Here is an 8,824-nt window from a genome sequence, read left to right on the forward strand (position 1 = left end):
TGCACAAGGAAGCCGTTTGACCATTGTGTCTACACCGGCTTTCGGAATGAGAATCTCACCCAGTGCCATGCTCCTGCTTTTTCTGTCTCTAAACTTGTACATTGTTCCTTTATAGCTAACAATCTAATTCCCTTGTTGAATATCATGATTCGTGTACTCAGATTACAGTACAGTCTGCTTTGTCCTGGATGGAGTTGTATATCTTTGCATATTTGGAGTTGTCCTAATCCAGGCAAGTGGGGAGTATTCTATCACATTTCGGACTTGTACCTCGCAGGCTTTGAGGAGTTGCTGCATATTTCCTAGCCTCTGACCTCTAAAAGTCACAGCTGGCCCAGTTCAGGATCTGGCTGATGAAAACGACAAGATGTTGATAGTGGGGGGATTCAATGATAAAATGCCCTTGAATTTCAATGCAAGAAGTTTAGATTCTCTCCTGTTGTAGATGATCATTTCCTGCCAATTGCTTGTAATCAGTCCAAAATTGGATCTTGTCATAGTCTTGCTCCATATGAATATTGGCCATTTTAGTGACTGAGCAGAAGTGAATAGTGTTGAACATTGTACAATCATCAGGAAATAACCCCATTTCTGACCTTCTAATATCAGCATGGTCATTGATAAAGTAGCTGAAGATGTTTGGGCCTTACACATCACCCAGAGGAATTCCTGCAATCATGTCCTAGGGCTGAGATGATTGGACTCCATAACTATCACTCTTTGTGCTAAGAATGGCTCCAATCAGTGGAATCTTTTCACATTGATTCCAATTTTCTCCTTGATGTGACATTTCATCTAATGTTGCCTTGATGTCACGGCCAGCTCTCTCCCAGTACGATGACACTTGTGTCCAGTGAGTTGAGATGAGTGTTTGCACTCAGTCCTATAGTAAGAATACCTGAATGATCCCTCCCTAGTGTAAACACGTTGGTGTGTCAAGGGATATGTTAACTGTGTGTCACTTTTCTTGCAGTCAGAGCAAGTGAAGTCCCTCGGTGTGACTGTGTGGGTGAATTCCAAGTTCAGATTCCTCATGTTTCCATGGTTTCCCACCTTTGTCAGTGTATTCATGTTCTGGTAGGCCTGGTGATCGGCTGAATCCTTGTCCACACATAGTATACATTACAGCTTCTCCTCAATAGGCGCAATGAATTTTCCTTGCATGTTCAAAATTCAGGAACATTCAGGGCACTAGAAATTGGCTGATTGTCAGATTTTGAGGTGCTATTTGGGTTGAGTTCCCCAAGAGCAGATCCAATCATAGAATCCCTACAGTGCATAAGGACGCTATTCGGCCCATCAAGTCGCACCAACCCGCTGAGCAGCATCCTACCCACACTCACCATTCCCCCCACTCTATTTCCCACAACGTTACATTTCCGGTGGTTAATCCATCTAATTTACACAGACTCGGACAGTGTGGATTTAGTATGGGCAATCCACCTAACCTGCAGACACAGGGTGAATGTGCAAACTCCACGCAGACAGGCACTCAAGGGCGGAATCGAACCTTCTCCTGGGCATCGTGAGGAAGCCAAGCAAACCACTGAAACATCGTGCCGCCCGTAAATCCTTCTAATATCCTGTGCAATATGTTAATCTGATTTTTTAAAAAACAGACGTGTGTGGGAGAACACACAGAAGCTGAATGAAACTGGAAAAATTGTGGGGCTGGTATGAGGAGAAAGTTGTCATGAAAGCTGCTGAATTGTCCCAGGAACGTGCGCCGTTCACCCCCATTGGTTGGAGGACCAGCCGCTCCAGCTCGGTCCTCCAGTCCCGCCCCTCATTCCCTTCCCATTGTTTGGAGAACCCGCCGCACCTGCACCTTCAGCCCGTCCCTCGCTCACTCCCATTGGCTAGAGGACCAGCTGCACCAGGTCGGTCCTCCAGCCCCGCCCCTCATTCCCTTCTCATTGGTTGGAGAACCAGTCGCACCTGCTCCGTCAACCGGCCCGCCCCTCACTCACTCCCATTGGTTGGACTAATTGATGGTCTTGTCCGCTGCCCCAACAATGATGTGGACGTGCCAGAGTTGGACCGGGGTGGACAAGGTCAAAAACCACATGACACCAGGTTCGAGTCTAACAGGTTTATTCGAAAACACAAAGTTTCGGAGTCTCTCTCCTTCTGCAGGTACGCTTGAAAGAGGAAGCAAAAAGACACGGAATTTTAAGTAAAATACCGCAGATTGAGCGGTTTCCGGCTCTCATGGAGTTGTGGGTCGTCTGGAAGACATGAGAGAGAATATCGGCAGTATTTGGCGTCTGAATTTGGAAACGGATGAAGGGTCTAGGCCCGAAACGTCAGCCTCTCTGCTCCTATGATGCTGCTTGGCCTGCTGTGTTCATCCAGCCCTGCACCTTGTTGTCTCGAATGGGGATGGAATTGGTTGGTTATGCTGGGAGACAGGGACAACAGCGAAAGGTGGGAATCACGGGATAAAGACACGTGACTGGGTCAGGGAATGGGGACAGCACAGCGAGACTACCTGAGGTACTCGCCTCGGACTGTCTCTCTACTGGGCAGGGCTGGGTTAAGTGTCACGAAGCTGCAAGTTGAAAGGTTCTACTGTGAACTGGGCGGGTCTGAGGTTGTGACTGACAGGTCGGGTGTGTCTGTCAGACCAGGAACAGCCTCTGGTCTGCCTTTTCTTCGTGAATGTTTCACTGGAGTCGAGTTGGTGAGTGTTTAGAACTCTGCCTGTAGCCCGGTGAACAGTAGGTCACTGTGTGTAGATCATATCGCCAACCCTCTCTCTTCCCCTTTCTCCCAGTCCCAATTACACGCTGCTGGCTCCGGGGGCTCTGGCGGATGCGGGACTGCAGTCAGTATCGGCGCTGGTTTGGCTGCACGGAAGGCGTTTTAGTTTCTGGGGATAATGACAGATCATTCTGCCCAGCAGGACAGAACCTAATCTATCAGCAGGGAACCACTCCATCCTCAGAGACTGGGGTTAGTTCCTTTCGAGCAGAATAGACTGAGGAAGTGTCAGCGGACCCGAAACGTTATCTCTGAGACAACAAGGTGCAGAGCTGGATGAACACAGCAGGCCAAGCAGTATCATCGGAGCAGAAATTTGGCCTGCTGTGTTCATCCAGCTCTGCACCTTGTTGTCTCGGATTCTCCAGCATCTGCAGTTCCTACTATCTCTGATTCAAAGTTATCTCTGACTTTTTTTCTTCACAGACGTGAAGAGTGTTTCCAGCAACTTCTGTTTTTGTTGTAGAGTGAGGGGGGACATGATTGAGATGCATAAATTTATCAGAGAATAGAGTAAACAAGAACGAATCTTTCTGCTTGGTGGTGGAATCAGTATTTGGGGACCTGGATTGATGGTAAGGGGCAGGAGGTTTCGATGAGATGTGAGGATTCCTTTTCACTCAGGTAGCGAGTGAATCTGAAACTTACTGCCGGGAGTCTGGTAGAGGTAGAAACCGTCATAACATTCCAGAAAGATTTCGATGTATAAAATAAACACCGTAAGAACTGCGGATGCTGTAAATCAGAAACAAAACAAAAATTGTTGACAAAGTTCTGCAGGTCTGGCAGCATCTGTGAAGAGAAATCAGAGTTAACTTTTCGGGTCGAGTTTCCCTTCCTTAGATCTATTCTCTCTGCGGATGCTGCCAGACGTGCAGAGTTTTTTCAGCAATTTCTGTTTAAATGTGATGCCATTACGGACAAGGCTTTGGGTAAAGTGCAGGAAATGGCACTTAAATAGTTAGAAGACTGTAGTTGACAGGCACAGATTCAATGGGCGGAAGGGCTTTTTTTTCTGTTGTGGACTCCGAAACTGGGTGAACGCTTCAGGTCGGTGAGCAAAGGGCACGGGGAGGGGGAGGGGGATGGTGAACAAAGGGAATGAGTGGGTGAAGGGCGGGAGAGCTTCACCGACAAAAGGTTTCATGTTGCGAAATCAAGAGGGTGATGGAGAAGTAAAGAAACAAAAGAAGTGTTTGGATGAGGTGTGAACGGGGCATTAGTAATCGCGAATGCAGTGTAAAGATAATCAGGGAGGTACATACAAAAAAACGAGCAGATGGAAACCATTTTGCCAAAGAAAAGGAATTTTCTTTTCACCCAGAGAGTGAGGAACCTGTGGAATTCGTTGCAACAGGAAGCGACTGAGCCCAGAACTTTCAATATTTTCTAGAAGGAGTTAGATATGTTTCCGAGGGCTGAAGGGGTGAAAGGATATGGAGATAAAACCGGAGCAGGATAATGAATAAGTGCAACAGCCATGTAGGGCCGCATGGCCTACACATGCAGTAGCAATGAATTAATGCAGACGCTGGAGTCTGTACTGAAAACAACAAATGCTGGAGATCACTGTGGGTCAGACAGCGTCATGCAATGTGGACAATGTGGAAACAGGCCATTTGGCTTAACAAGTCCACACTGCCCGTCCGAACAGCATACCACCCAGACCCATTGCCCTACCCCTGCATTGCCAATGTCTAACCAACCTAAACTAAACATCCCTGGACACAATGGGCAATTTAGTACAGCCAATTCACCTACTCTGCACATCTTTAGACTGTGGGAGAAAACCGGGGAAATGATGAGAGTGGGAAAAGATGTGTAGATAGTTTGGGTCAAGTTGAGATCAAAAGGGAGGAGATATTGGGAGTCTTGAAAAACCTTAATGTAGATAAGTCCCCAGGGCCTGTTGGGATATTCCCCAGAATGCTGAGAGAGGCAAGGGAGGATATGGTTGGGGCCTTGAAGGAAATCTTTGTATCCTCACTGGGTACAGGGGAGGTCCCAGCGGATTGGAGAATAGCCAGTGTTGTTCCTTTGTTGAAGAAAGGTGGTAGGGATAATCCAGCAAATTACAGGCCGGTGAGCCTTACATAAGTGGTAGGGAAATTATTGGGGAGGATTCTTCGAGACAGGATTTACTCCCACCTGGAAATCAGTGGGTGTACTAGTGAGAGGGAACATGGTTTTGTGAAGGGGAGGTCGTGTATCACTAACTTGCTTGAGTTTTTTGATGAAGTGACGAAGATGATCGATGTAGGTAGGGCAGTGGATGTTGTCTATATGGATTTCAGTAAGGCCTTTGACAAGGTCCCTCATGGCAGGCTGATACAGAAGGTAAACTCGCACAGGGTCAGAGGTGAGCCTGCAAGATGGATAAAAAACTAGCTCGGTCATAGAAGACAGAGGGTAGCAGTGGAAGTGTGCATTTCTGAATGGAGGGCTGTGACTAGTGGTATCCCTCAGGGATCAGTGATGGGACCTTTGCTACTTGTAATATATATAAAGGATTTGGAGGAGTATATAACTGGTCTGATTAGTAAGTTTGCCAATGACACAAAGGTTGGTGGAATTGTGAATAGCGATGAGGACCGTCAAAGGATTCAGCAGGATATAGATCAGTTGGTGACTTGGGCAGAGAGATGGCAGATGGAGTTTAATCCAGAAAAAATGTGAGGTAATGCTTTTTGGAAGGTTTAATGCAGATGGAAAATATACAGTAAATGGCAGAACCCTTAAGAGTACTGAAAGGCAGAGGGATCTGGACGTACAGGTACACAGGTCACTGAAAGTGCAACGCAGGTGGAAAAGATAGTCAACAAGGCATATGGCATGCATGCTTTCATTGGCTGAGTTTAAAAAATGGCAGGTAATGTTGCAGCTTTATAGAACCGTAGTTAGGCCGCATTTGAAATTCTGGTTACCACACTACCAGAAGGATGTGGTGGCTTTGGAGAGAGTACAGAAAAGATTTATCAGGATGTTGCCTGGTATGGAGGGCATTAGCTATGAGGAGAGGTTGGAGAAACATGGGTTGTTCTCACTGGGACGATGGAGGTTGAGGGGTGACATGATTGAGGCCTACAGGATTATGAAGGGCATGGACAGAGCGGACAGTCAGAAGCTTTTTGCCAGTGTGGAAGAGTCAGATACCGGGGTCTTGGGTTTAAAGTGCAAGGGGCAAAGTTTAAAGGTGATGTACGAGGCAAGTTTTTTTTACGCAGAGAGGGTGGAGGGTGCCTGGAACTCGCTGCATGGGGAGGTAGTGGAAGCACATACTACAGTGACTTTTAAAGGGTGTCTTGACAAATATATGAATAGGATGGGAATAGAGGGCCCTTCTTCATTTTCTGAAGAAGGGTCTGGACCCGAAACATCAGCTTTTCTGCTCCTCTGATGCTGCCTGGCCTGCTGTGTTCATCCAGCTCTACACCTTGTTATCTCAGATTCTCCAGCATCGGCAGTTCCTACTATCTCTGGGAATAGAGGGATATGGTCCCTGGAAGGGTAGGGGGTATTAGTTGTGATGGGCAGCATGTCAGTGCAGGCCGGAAGGGCCGAAGGGCCTGTTCCTGCACTGCAATTTTCTTTGTTCTTTGTTATATTATGTCACAAGACTCATCACTGAGGAACATAAAGCCAATGAGCACGAGCTTTTTAAAGATGTAAGCTTGAAGGACAATCTTGAGAAGGAAAGAGAGTCAGTGAGGTATATGGAGAGAATTGCAGACCATCCGGCCTTAGGTCTAGGTCAGTAATATATCAAAAGAACGATTCAGATGCTGCTTAACCTGATGAGTGTTTCAACATTTTCTGTCTTACTTCAGATTTACAATATTTTTGCTTTGCACTTGTTCTTAGGAATCAAAGTGTTTGGGGAGAAAATGGGAACAGTCAAGTTGTCAGTACTTTATCACCCAGCTCCGCCTCCCATTTATAGTTTGTGCAAACATTGATTTTTTAATGTTGGGTTTTAATGATAATCCAACAGTTTAGATCATAGTTTTTCTCTCCAAGTATTGGCTTCACGAATAGTCAGGTGAATTTCTCTCAATTTCACAACCTGTGTGTGTTATTCTGCTTTCTTTCTCTCTCAACTGTTTTTATTTCCTGTTTGAAAGGTTGATTTGTCATTGAAGGATTCAGATGAAACCACATCCAGCTTTGACAGTCATTCTGTTTATCGGAACCTGTTTATCAAAGGATTTTGAAGAGGAAACAGCAGCATTCACACTGGACAGAAACATGCCTATACTGTATGTGTAAAAGTCTGTAAGCATTTATCTAAAATGTCAAAACACCAGCGCAATTGCACTAGGGAGAGACTGTGGAAAAATGTGGACTGCCTGAAGGGAACTCTTTCCCCATTCCAACTGGAAATTCACCAAAGCAGTAACAATAGGAAGAAGCTGTTCACCTGTTCTGAATGTGGAAAGGGATTCACTCGGTCATCCCACTTGCTGAGACACCAGCGAGTTCACACTGAAGAGAGACCGTTCACTTGCATCATGTGTGGGAATGGATTCACAGAGTCATAGGAACTGCTAACACACCAGCGAATTCACACTTGGGAGAAACCATTCACATGCTCCGAGTGTGGGAAGGGATTCACTTGTCATCCAACATGTTAACACACCAGGGAGTTCACAGTGGGGAGAAGCCATTCATTTGCTCTTTGTGTGGGAAGGGATTCACTCGGTCATCCCACTTGCTGGTTCACCAGTGAGGTCACACTGGGGAGAGACCGTTCACTTGCTCTGTGTGTGGGAAGGGATTCACATGGTTATATGAACCGTAGACACACCAGCGAGTTCACACTGGGGAGAAACCATTCACGTGCTCCGAGTTTGGGAAGGAATTCATTCAGTCGTTCCGCTTGCTGAGACAACAGTGAACTCACACAGTGTAGAAACCATTCACTTGCTCTCTGTGTGGGAAGGGATTCATTCAGGCATCCATCCGATGAATACAGCAGCAAGTTCGCACTGGAGAGAGACCCTTCAACTGTTATGTATGTGGGAAGGCATTCACACATTCACCCAACCTGCAGGTACACTAGCGACTTCACACTGGAAAGAAATCATTCACTTGCTCTGTGTGTGGGAAGGGATTCAGTCAGTCATCCAACCTGCTGAGACACCAGTGAATTCACCAATAAATACAGTTGAAGGATTTTGTTTCTCTTATTCACATCATGGAACGAGCAATGGTCTTGGGCAGTTGAAATGTTAATAAAATTGTCTATCTGGAGGATTTGGTTTCGAAAATGATCATATCATTGAACGTGCACACATTCACATTGGATAGAGACCGTCCATCTGCACAGTATGTGGACAGGGATTTTCTGGTTCATCAGGACTGGTTAATCATATTTTCTGGGGTCTGTTTCCATGAGTCTCGTTATCTTTTGGGGATAAAAAACACAGTATCGAATAGCTTTCACTTAAATGCATGATGATCAATATATGATATTAATTTCAATATCTCAGATATTAGTTTCTTTTGAAGGGTTCTCCATCTTACCTACCTCCTCCATCCTCACCTTCAACAAGTTTGATGATCTCATGAAATCTCTTTGTGACTAAGAATGAGACAATCTGATCAGCTGCCTCTGCTGCTTCCTTCCCTACCGCTATGTCAAGCTGTCTCTTAAACTCACCTTGCTGCAGTTGTGATCCTGCATCATTGTACAGTCTTGGCCTGTCATTGCATGTAGCTTATTGCATATAGGGCCTACAGTGTATGAGGTTAGCTCTTTCCTTCCAGCAACAGCAGTAGAATTGCGCTCTAACAAAATTTGCAAAATCATGGCCTGGCATAATCCCCAACTTGCCTATTACCATCAAGCCAGAGAATCAAAGCTGGCTCAATCGAGAATTCAGGAGGGCATGTCAAGAACTGCAGCATGAATAGCTAAAAATGAGATGATGTGGAGGTGCCGGAGGTGGACTAGGTTGGACAAGGTCAGAACTCAGATGACACCAGGTTATCGTCCAACAGGTTTATTTGAGATCACAAGCATTTGGAGCATTGCCCCTTTGTCAGGTGAAGCGAAAAATGA

At 45.9% G+C, this 8,824-nt stretch overlaps 1 long non-coding RNA gene across 1 annotated transcript; it reads left to right on the top strand.

Annotated features, from left to right (window-relative positions):
- The first annotated feature begins 1,991 nt into the window (after positions 1-1,991).
- Positions 1,992-8,013, top strand: LOC125483679. Its single transcript, XR_007262623.1, has 2 exons — positions 1,992-2,427; positions 6,885-8,013. It is a non-coding gene; the product is annotated as an uncharacterized LOC125483679 (long non-coding RNA).
- Positions 8,014-8,824: the final 811 nt, after the last annotated feature.

This window comes from Rhincodon typus, chromosome 8 (genome assembly GCF_021869965.1).
Source record: "Rhincodon typus isolate 14 chromosome 8, sRhiTyp1.1, whole genome shotgun sequence".
NCBI classification, from domain to species: Eukaryota; Metazoa; Chordata; class Chondrichthyes; order Orectolobiformes; family Rhincodontidae; genus Rhincodon; species Rhincodon typus.